Here is an 11,349-nt window from a genome sequence, read left to right as displayed (position 1 = left end):
AGAGTGTATGTTTATTACTGTGCATTTATTCTGAAGAGTTTGTTGTGTGCAAAGTGCAACTATTTTGTGAAGTGCAATCAAAATACAGCCATTTCAAAAAGTTTCTTATGCTGGGTGTGTCTATTCCCAATGGGCCACCATTGTAGAGTGCTGCTTGCACTGTTAAGAGTTATTTAGGAAAGTACAGCCATTTTGCAAGTGTTTCAATGTGCTGTGTACTTTTTATTCACAAAGTGCAATTACTTTGAAATGTTTCTTACTCTGAGCTTCTTGTACTGCCTCGTTTATTCGTGTGGTGTAGTTATTTTGATAAAGAGGTGATTTCTTGAAGTACAGTGATTTCAAAAAGTGTTCTTGTGGCATGGAGACTTATTTTTCAGAAGTAAGTATTTCACAAAGTTCATTTATTTAAAGGCTTACTGTGCTATTGGGCATAGTTACAAATACTGGCATAAATTTCTGGCATATGTATATGTGTGCATGTTTGTATAGTTACAAGTGGACTTGGGTTGCATTGTTTTTTACTATAATTCATTGGCATGGCAGATGAATTTCGATAAACCATCACCACTTGTATTTGATCAGAATATTGCAGAGAATTAAAGAATATTTGCGCAAGAGTATGATATTTTCGTACTAGTAGTTATTCTGATAAAGATGCACGCACTAGGGCATTCATTTTGGTAGACCTAGCTGGGTCAGAGGCCATTGAAAGAGAACGTTCATTTATCTATGCACCACTAGTATATGAAGGAGAGGAGGGAACCATCATATTGTTGTTCAGGCTGAATCAAGGGAAGAGCTGAGTGTTGGAAATGGAAATTCAGAGTAATGTGCAATCCAGACAAACGTTACATTAGAGAGGCATTTGTTTTACACAAGAGATCAAAATCCAGGATAAACTTTTGCAGCTTATATTACTGATCTGAGAAACAAAGCTAAAACTTGCATGTTTGGTATTTAAAAGATGAGTTAATAAAGGACAGGCTTGTGTGTGGCATTGATAGTGCTGCAGTGAGAAAGATTTTGCTTTGTGACAGTGATTTAATGCTGAGTAAAGTTATTGAAATTTGCCAAATCCATGAAGTTAAAGAAAGGCACATAAGTATGCTTGCAAGTGATAACGGCATGGTTTCAGCAGGCTCCAGAGCAAATGTGGACAGCCTGCAGCATGTGGCAGGCAAAGACGGGCCTAAGCACATGGAAGTTGCAGCTCCTGTGGATGTGGCAAGAAAAACCCAATATCTTCCAGCAAGTTTTAAGACTAGTTCAGTTAAAAGTGCGTGATCAGTGCAGTGCAAGGGTGAATCAGCAAAACCCAAGTCAAGCTTTATTGTTACTTGCTGCAACTGTGGTGCCAGCCATGAGGCTAAACGAGAAAAGTGCTTAGCATTTCGGACTACATAGAATAATAATTTATAACAGTTCACAGCCTTTTGTGTAAAACAAATGCCTCTGTAATGCCTCTCTTACTCTTGAATCCTCACTTAAACTAGTCAAAGAAAATCTCAAAAAATATTTTAAATCACACTGGCTGTGCCCTTGCTCTAATCCTGACTAGAATCATTTTTGTGTCTCAAGAACTTTACCACAATTGTATTATGCATACTAAATATCCTAATGTAGAATTTCATAATTCTATCTTCTATCTTTTTGTCCTATACTTGTATAGTGCTCATTTCTGATTTAAAAAAATGTGTAAGCAGTGTGTCTCATGTATTCTATAAACTGTCTGTTGTATTGTATATATCACATTTCTGTGTGGAGCTTTTCTCCCCAGACCTCCGCTGAAAATGGACATGTATCCAGTCAGACTATCCCGGTCAACAAATGCAAAATAAATAAATTAATTAAATAAATAATTTGGTCAGCAATGCCACAAGTTTAAAAAAATGGAACCGTTTTCAAAAGTTTTGCAAATCAAGTAAACCTCATGCCATTACAAAGAAAGGTCACTTAAAAAGGCAAGTTGATCATATAGAAAGCTGCAAGTGTACTTTCTATGTATATGGTTTATCAGTAGTCAGTGAAAAGATTAATGCAATAGATTTACTGGTAAAGAATGAAGTGTTTTGTACTGTCCTGATCCATGGTAAACCCATCAAGCTCAAAGTAGACACTGGTTCAAAGTGTAATGTTATGTCAGCAGAAAGATTTGCTAAAGTGAGAGCTGGTGAGCAACTTAATGTGGCCAGTTGTGCGAAACTTGTTGCTTATGGAGGTAAAGAAATTCAAACCGAAGGCTCAGTAGTGCTGCCATGTTATTTGCTGGAAACTGTTATAAGTTATTATTCTATGTAGTTCGAAGACCTATGCAGTCATTATTGGGTCTCAGAGACAGTCTGAGAATGAATCTGCTTTCCTTTACTAAAGAAGTTCATCATATAAGCACATGTCCCAGTTTCAGCATCACTGATACTGTTTTCTCAGAATAGGCTAATGTTTTCGAGGACAAGCTAGACAAGCTTCCAGTTGTGTATTCTATGAAGTTAGACCCAGAGGTCAGTCCAGTGGTCAAACCAGCAAGAACAGCTCTGATAGCTATGCAGAACAAAGTCAAAGCTCAGTTGGATAAAATGGTGCAATAAGGTGTAATATGTTCAGTTACACAACCTACTGAATGGGTGTTGTCCATGGTAGCCACTTACAAAAAAGGCTCAGATGAAATCAGAATATACATTGACCCGAGAGATTTGAACAAAGCATCAGAGACCTCATGCGAACAGTCGAGGAAGTCACAGCCCTAATACTGAATGCCACTGTTTTTCTGTCTTGGGTGCAGAGAGTTCATTCTGGCAAGTGATGCTTGATTGCAAATCTTTACTACTGACTATTCAGTACTCCATTTGGAAGGTATAGATTCCTCAGGATGCCATTTGGAAAAATTTCTGCAAGGGAAGTCTTTCAGCATGCAATGGAGCAAATTGTTTAAGGTTATCACTGTGCCATAATAGTAGATGATTCATTGGTCAGAGGCAATGGTGAAGCAGAGCATAACAGAAACTTCAGGAAAGTTCTGGACAGAGCACATGACGTGAACTTAAAGGTCAATCCTCTGAAGTGCAGATTCAGACCACCAGAAGTTATATATGTAGGTCATTTATTTACTAGCACTGCCTTACCACCAGATCCGTCTAAGCAAGCAGACATTCGTGAGATGCCAGCACCAGATAATGTTCAAGCTCTGCAATGGTTTCTTGGTATGGTCAACTATTTGGGCAAGTTTATACCAGACTTCAGTGAGTTGACAGTGCCTTTGAGAGAGCTGACATGTAAAAATGTTGCGTGGTCTTGGCTAGAACAGCACCAAAGAGCATTTGAAGACCTTAAGCAGAAAATTGCCACTCCACCTACATTAAGATACTGTGATGTCAATAAACCAGTCATTCTTTCCTGTGATGCTTCAAAATTTGGTCTTGGCACAGTTATTCTTCATTCTTCAAGAGGGCAGATCAGTAGCCTATGCATTTAGAACTCTTATCAAAACTGAGGAGCAATATGCTCAAATTGAGAGAACTTTTAGCAATTGTGTTTCCGTGTTCGAAGTTTCATGATTAAGACGCTGTCCGGTTCGATTCTCAGCTAGAGCGTCTTCTGTGTGAAGACATGCGTGAATGGGCGCACCTTCTTTGAAGGTTGTGCATCAGGCCTGGCAAGCTGGTATGTAAAAATCAACTACCAATCATTAGCGGACCGGAGTTCCGCTGTGACGACCCCTAACCGGGAAAAGCCGAAATACACAAACAAACAATTTATGGTCGAGCTATTCAAATTGAAACTGATCATCAGCCTGCAGTCACTATTTTATAGAAGCCTATATATTTCGCTCCAGTAAGATTACAAAGAATGATGTTCAAATTGCAGAAGTACAATTTCAAAATGGTCTATACAAAAGGCAAACTTCTTTATTTAGCTGATACCTTATCCAGATTGCCCAGAAATACAATGGAACAGCTTCACACAGAGAATTTTGACTTCGATGTCATGGAAGTGCGTAATTTTTCTACCATGAGGCTTGATGAGGTGAGAGATCATACAAAGACTGATCCTGCTTTTAAAAAGCTCAACCACTACATCCATGTAGGATGGCAGTGAAAGCAGTCCAGTGTACTGCCTGAAGTGCAACCTTATATTCCTTACAGAGATGAGATCCTGATGTAAGATGACATTATTTTCAAAGGTCCTAAAATTGTTGTCCCTACTTCCTTACATCGTGAATATATCCAGATTTTGCGTTGTGGTCACCCAGGTTCCAAATCTACCAAAAGAAGGGCGAGAGGACTAGTATTTTGGTCTTTTCTAGTGAAAGATATTGACAAAGAACTTTCTTCTTGTTCAGTATGTAGTAGTACTAAACTGCATCTGCAAAGAGAACCACTTCAGCTAAGTCAAGTTCCTGAACTACCTTGGTCAACGGTAGCCACTGACATATTAGAGTAAAAAACTCAGCATTACTTAATGTTGGTAGACTCTTATTCAAACTGGTTTATTTGAGATCAATGTACTACCTAACCTAATGTCCACTGATGTTATTACCAAGTTAAAACGTCATTTCTCAGTCCATGGAAATCCACAAAAGCTTATCTCTGACAATGGTACTCAATTTACCAGTTAGTTTTTTCAGAACTTTGCAAAACAATGGGACTCTGTACTTGTTACTAGTAGTCCTGAATACCCACAGTCAAATGGACTAGCTGAACATGCAGTACAGAGTGCAAAGCAATTACTAGAAAAGTTAAATAGTGACAATACCAATGTCTTTTTGAATTTACTCAATCTCAGAAACATACCCTGTGACGATATACATGGCTCGCTTGCTCAGAGACTTCTGTCTAGGCAATCCAGAACGACTTTACCTATCAGTTCCAGTTTGTCGCCTAAAGCTAAAAACAACAGCGCAATCAAATCCCAGCTATTCAGAAAGCGTTCTTTCCATACATCCAGCTATGATAAATCGAGCAAATTTCTGTGTCCATTTAAAGAAGGAGAGACAGCAAGGATACAAACCATGAAAGGTTTCAACCGGATTGGTCAAGTAACAAGTATATGTACCAAGCCAAGATCCTACTTTGTAGAATCTGAAGGTGTGGAGTACTGGAGAAATTGCAGACATCTTCTTCCTGTATCAGAACTGATATTGCAGCATTGTTCTTGTGACACAGACTCTAGATCTCTGAGCAATCTAAAGACATGTTCTGCAACAGGAACATTGTCAACTCCTACTTCCATTCCGGAAGATGTTCCTGATATCCCTAAAAGTTGAACATTCAGCAGAGATCGTCCCAGTTGCTAGACCTGATTCTAAATTCTATGTCACACATTTTGGTTGCATCTCCAGACCTAGTGTGAAATACATAGCAACCCGGACATGATTGTATATATGTATCTAGTTCTGTATATTTGCATGTCAAAGAATTATTTTGTATCAAATTGCATATCAATTAGTGTAGTCAGTAAATAAGACTCATTTCTCAAAGAGGGAGTATGTAGAATTTGTATGTGTTGTACCTTTAAGGAGCATTTCCAAGGACAGCACGTGCATATAAATAGCAAGCATGTGCTAGCTTCATTGCCATTTTGAGAGTGCAGCCAGAGTGTGAACATGTATGAGAGAGAGTCAGTTTATTTATGTTAATCTAAGTTAAAGTAACTAAGCCACAATCCTGATGTGTTTGTATATAATAAAGCTGCTTGAACAGAACCCACAAATGTTCATCTGTTTCATCCTGACTATACGAGTGATGGGGAGATATAAAAGGCACGGTGCAAGTGGAAAAGCAGACGATCAACAACGAAAGTAAGGGCAGCAAAGGCACAGGCTGATAGGAAGTTGACAGAAGAAAGTAGAGCAGATTATGATGGAGATCAGTGTATAGACATCAGGATGGAGAGGATGGTGAGAGAACTGGTTACTGTGGAGAAAGACATGCACAGGAACCAGATGGGCTGCCTCACAGGGTCCTTGGGTATCTGACCAGTGTCCTGGCTGATCCTGGGACAGAACTGTTCAGCAGATTACTGACCAAGTCCAAAGTTCCTGAGGACTGATGGACAGTATGTTTGATGCCCTTTCTCAAAGTCAAGATGTAGGAAGATTCCATGGAACTACAGGTCTGTTGGTCTACAAACAATGAGAAGGAATGTCATGGAGGGAATAATAAGAGTTAATTTTATGCAGTACAACAATCTCCAGAACAACCTAGATACTGGCCTTGACTCAGTCTCACAATGGAGGTTGACTGGAAAACTGGACCAAGATTAAGGAACTGGATTTCTACACAGCTGAAGAGTAGGACACAGAGGACTTCAATGAAAGTGATGCTGTTGGGAATGTGGAAAGTGAATGGTGGAGTAACTTGGGAGAATTTTGTTCTGTGTCCGGTATTTTTAAGGTGTTTGCCTCACAAATATCTGAGGGAAGAGATAACAGGACGAGCCGACTGCATTTCACACAAAGATAGGTCAAATAATGAAAAATGGAGGAAGACCATAAGGAAGGATTTACAAAACATGACTAATAGGGCAGAAAAGTGACAGTTAATGTTCTGTGTAGGCAAACATAAAGACCTGCTGTGTGGTATTAGCTGGGGGAATGGAACTGAGGGCAGAAGAACAGGAAAAGGATCTAGCATGTTGATTTCACCAGGAGAGGGCCACCAGGAAAAAGTGAGTTTGCTGTAGCCGTGGAACTAGTGAAGAGAATGTTGGAGTGTATCCTTGGGAGCTGGAATCTTGAAGCAAGTAGGTAATGCTCCCCCTCACCTGACTGCTAGTCAGGCCATACCTAAAGTACCTTATGTAGTTCTAGAGGCCATAAAAACAAAATAGTATCAAACTGCTAATGATTCCAGAGCCATCCCTAGAAAGATCCATGGACAGTAGGGAGTAGATATGACCAAAGGCTAGAGGAGCAAGAGCTCGTTTCATCTGAACCCAGAAGAGATGAAATGGATATGATACTAGTGCACAGGACCATTTCAGAGTGATTGGGGGGGGGGCATTTTTTTGTATTTATTCATTTGTTGAGCAGGTTAGTCTAGCTTGGTTAGTGGGCTGTTTTCAAGGGAGATTTGTGTAGTATTTATAGTTGTTGTTGTTGTTGTTGTGTCTTTCGGCTTTTCCCAGTTAGAGGTCGCCACAGCGGAACTCCGGTCCGCTAATGATTGGCAGTAGATTTTTATGTGCTGAGTTGCCGGCCCTGACTGCGGGCATTGGGGAACTTCCCCTTCTCTTTTTGATTGATGCCATGGGATCTTTTACATTCAGCTGAACTACGACCAACTTAAGCAGATGGGACCTCAGTTTAACGTCTCATCCAAAGAAAGACACACTCAGGAGTGCAGCACCTTCTCCTTATGCCACACTGCAGTGTTAGCAATCCATCTGTCTAGTGTAAAAGTAGAATCCAGAGCCCTGTGCACCAAAAGTGTGTGCTACCTGTTGCATTACTGACACCAACAAGAATAACAAAAGGGGAAGATGGGATCACAGACAGCAAATTGTAAGGACCAAGAACTCCTTAGAGTTCCTTTTGAAGACCCAAGGAGTGAACTACTGGAAACGATGGTGGCAGTAAAATCCACAGAGTCTTTCCAGGGAGCACAGGACAGGTAGAGAAAGGTTTAGCTGGGAATAGTAGGAAGAATGGAGAAGGAGGGTATTAAATGTAATTAACATTGCAGAATTCTTCTTCTTCTTTCGGCTTTTCCGGTTAGGGGTCGCCACAGTGGATCACCTTGTCCGCTCATGATTGGCAGTGGAGTTTTACAGTGTCGAGTTGCCAACCCGGTGCCCAACCTTCCACAGAAGGCAGACACACTCACACACTCACATCTAGGGCCAATTTAGAGTGTCCAATCTACCTGCAGCATGTCTTTGGGATGTGGGAGGAAACCGGAGCACCCGGAGGAAACCCACGCGACCACAGGGAGGACATGCAGACTCCACACAGAAGGCACCCCGGCCGAGGATCGAACCGGAGAACCTAATTAACATTGCAGAATAGTTAGGCTTATTGTTTCTCTTTTCCATCAAGCAAATTGAATTCAGCTGGACTGTTCATTAGCCAGATTTATTAGAGGAAGTAGCTAGCCACTGAGCAGTGTGAACATAGGCTCTAGGTGATGGTCACTGCTGATGTGACACCCTGACCGCATGTACAAAATAAAAAAAGGGGGTAATGCCACTGCTGTGGTAACAATTCTACCATCTTTGTTCACTGAAACAAGTAAAAGTATAGGTCTTCAGTGTGCCATAGGAAAACTGTAAGGGTTGCAACCAAGATTAACAAACTGAATTTCTATATTCAGTGGTAGCAGCAAAGAGTGAGAAATGCTTTACCAGGCATCCTTCCTATGTAGGAGTATTGGTTTCTGATACTGGGGGAATATTGCCAGGCATCCTTCCTAAGGAGGTGTATTTCTTTGTCATAGTGGGGTGCGTTGCCAGGCATCTCTCCTTTGAATGAGTATTTCTTTCTCATACCGGTTGTGCATTGCCAAGCATCCTTATCCAAGGAGTATCTGCTTCCTCCATCCCGGAGGAACACAGTATAGTGCATTAGTCCAGATAAAATCACTTTAGCTAGCAGATCAGAGTGACTCTTTCTCTCTGATACCCTTCCTGTGGGAGGAATAAAGACACCTTGTTGAAGTTTCCAGTAGTTTATTCAGTTAAGTAGGTAGATGGACAAGTGTTCTTGTTTGAATCATTATCTGATTATATGAGATGCAGTTGCTTTGGGGCCTGGTGAGGTCTCACATTTGGTTGCCACTCTTGTCTTCTCCACCCACAAGCTGACATTATTACTGTGAAGGTTGATCCTTGAGGAAAAAGCCCTGGCACGCATGACAGAGTGTGAGGTTGTTGGTATGCAGCCCTGCTCCACCTTCCAACCCCCATTCTCTGCAAACTACACATTGGTCGTGTGATGAGATTATTTGCGCTTACTTCTATTAATAAAAAGAAAAATCTGGAAGTCAAAAAAATGGAAGGGACAAAGCACACTAACAAACGTTACTAACAATCAGCAGGTTAGACTCCATCAGTAATAAGTAAGCATTTCAAATATAGACCTGTATAAAAGACTATCTAATTTTAACAAAAGCAAAAAAGAACCAGAGGACCGTGATATGCTTTGCATTACCAAATAAATGCAAACAAAAACATGAACATGGCTCAGCTATGCCAAAACCTTTTATTAAAAGACAAAGCTTTTGGATAAAATCCTTCTTCAGTGTGATAAAAAACACAATTTCTGTGATACATTTAAATTAAAATCAGTGGTCATGAGATAATGAACAGCCAACCAAAATGTACAATTAATTAAGGTCATTCAAAAGCAATTAAAACAATCTGAGCATAATTGTCAAAGATTTTTTGACAGGGTTTTTGACCATGTACTACACTGTCATTTAAAAACTATTTAAAGCAGAGCTGTTTGTGTTTCAAAACTGGTTTTATAGAAACCATTTTTTTATATGAGGTACATGGCCAGCTCTTAGTTTAATAATCCAATTATATTCTTTCATTTCCAAACTATTATTCACATCACCACCTCTCAAAGTTTTTTACAGAATATCAATCACTCTGAAACTAAATTCATGCTTTTTACCCAATTCAGTAATATGTTTAGCAATGGCATTAGATAAAATAGCCCTATGAGTATCTGATCTGTGTTCTACTATACAATCACGTAGTTTTTTAGTTGATTTCCCTACACAGAAGCTTTGACAGCAGTTGCAAGTAGCCAGATACATTGTATTCGAGGTATTACATGTTGCAGTGCATGTAACAAAAGATCAGTTCACCCAGATGAAATATGGCGATAGCTGGCTGAATATGGTAGAAGTGCATTCAATACAGTTCAGCCTTCAAGTAACAAGGATTGTATAAATGATGGAAAATGCACAACAGCAGAGGAGCTGAGTGGTGGGTTCATAGGTAAGTACTAGGCTAGCTGCCCTTGCAGGCCATTTAACGCCTAGTGCTCAAAATAACCTATCCCATTTGATTATTGATTTTCCTTACCCATCCCTTTGTAGGTAATTATATATTACCCCAATAAGAATAACTGGGATCATACCATAAATAATTTGAGAGGACCCATGCATGGGATAAAGCATTTAGGAGCTGCCTGTGTCCAGTCAGGGTTGCCAGACATCCCTATTTGGGCGGGACTGCCCCGAGATCAGCAACCTGATCCCGAGTCCCACCCTGCCGGTTTAAATCCCGGCCAGCCTCCGCTTTGTTTGTCTTTTTTTTTTTTTTTTTTTTGATTGGCCCGTATACCTGGCATACGGGCCAATCAAAAATTGCTAAACACAGAGCTTCTTGTGTTCCGCATTAAACACGAGAAGCTCTGTGTTTAGCGATTTTTGATTGGCCCACATGCCGGTATACGGGCCAATCAAAAATCGCTAAACATGGAGCTACTTGTGTTGAATGCGGAACTGCAATGCATTAAACATGAGAAGCTCCGTGTTTAGTGCAGAGCTACTGTTCTTTAATGTGGAACTGTGTTCCGCATTAAAGACCTTTTTTGGTCTTCACTTGCCATGAGAGACCTTCTTTTTTTTTTGTCCCTACCTGGGGGGCTGGAAATCTGGCAACCTTGTGTCCAGTAGTAGTTCTGGGAGCAGTCCTGGGGTATATTTTCCTTTTCCTGTTCACAGACCTAAATTGCATTTGAAAATAGACAGGGATGAACTTTGTCTTATGTTATGGGGAGTCTGTTCCAGAGCACTGTTATCCTCTGTGAGATATACCTGCCCCTCCAAACCATTCTGTTGATGTTGCAGAAGAGGTTTAGATCCCTAGACCGAATATTTCTGATGCCATTTGACTTGCTGATGTGCAATAAATCCATCAGTAATGAGTTGGAGAATGCCTTGTATGCCAGACACCAAGTCACCTCTTAATAGTCTATAGGATAGCAAGTATTGCGATATGGCTTAGTCAGTCCATGTCAGTCATGTTGTTTAGGCATTGTATCCTTTTAATTAGGTATCTCTGTGGGTGTTTCAGTTTTTGCATGTAGCTGCACAGATACATGCCAAAGGGGTCATTATATTCAATGATGGGCCTAATGAGGACTGAGTAAAGGGAAGCAGTGGCTTCCCTAGATCTAGACACAATTCCTTTGTTTATAAGCTGCACAACATGGACGGACTTATAACAATGGACGCATGTTGCTCAAACGTTAGGTGTCTGCAAAATATCCCAACTAAAATCCAAACAAAAGGTACCTTAATCTTTATGGGCATCTGCAGGGTTTAAAGACTCTGTGTTTCTCTACAGTATAGCCAAACTATCCACTTGTAATGTGTTGTCGAGAACAATAAAGAGACT

General features: G+C 40.3%; 1 protein-coding gene across 1 annotated transcript in view; it reads left to right on the top strand.

Annotated features, from left to right (window-relative positions):
* Positions 1–11,349, top strand: part of SORD (sorbitol dehydrogenase) — a 354,351-nt gene that overhangs the window by 29,795 nt on the left and 313,207 nt on the right. The gene's annotated exons all lie outside the window — the stretch shown is intronic.

Source organism: Protopterus annectens, chromosome 4.part1 (genome assembly GCF_019279795.1).
Source record: "Protopterus annectens isolate FY-2018-M chromosome 4.part1, PAN1.0, whole genome shotgun sequence".
Lineage (NCBI taxonomy): Eukaryota > Metazoa > Chordata > Ceratodontiformes > Protopteridae > Protopterus > Protopterus annectens.
The sequence above is the reverse complement of the archived record's forward strand: the minus strand, read 5'-3'. Positions and strand labels throughout refer to the sequence as shown.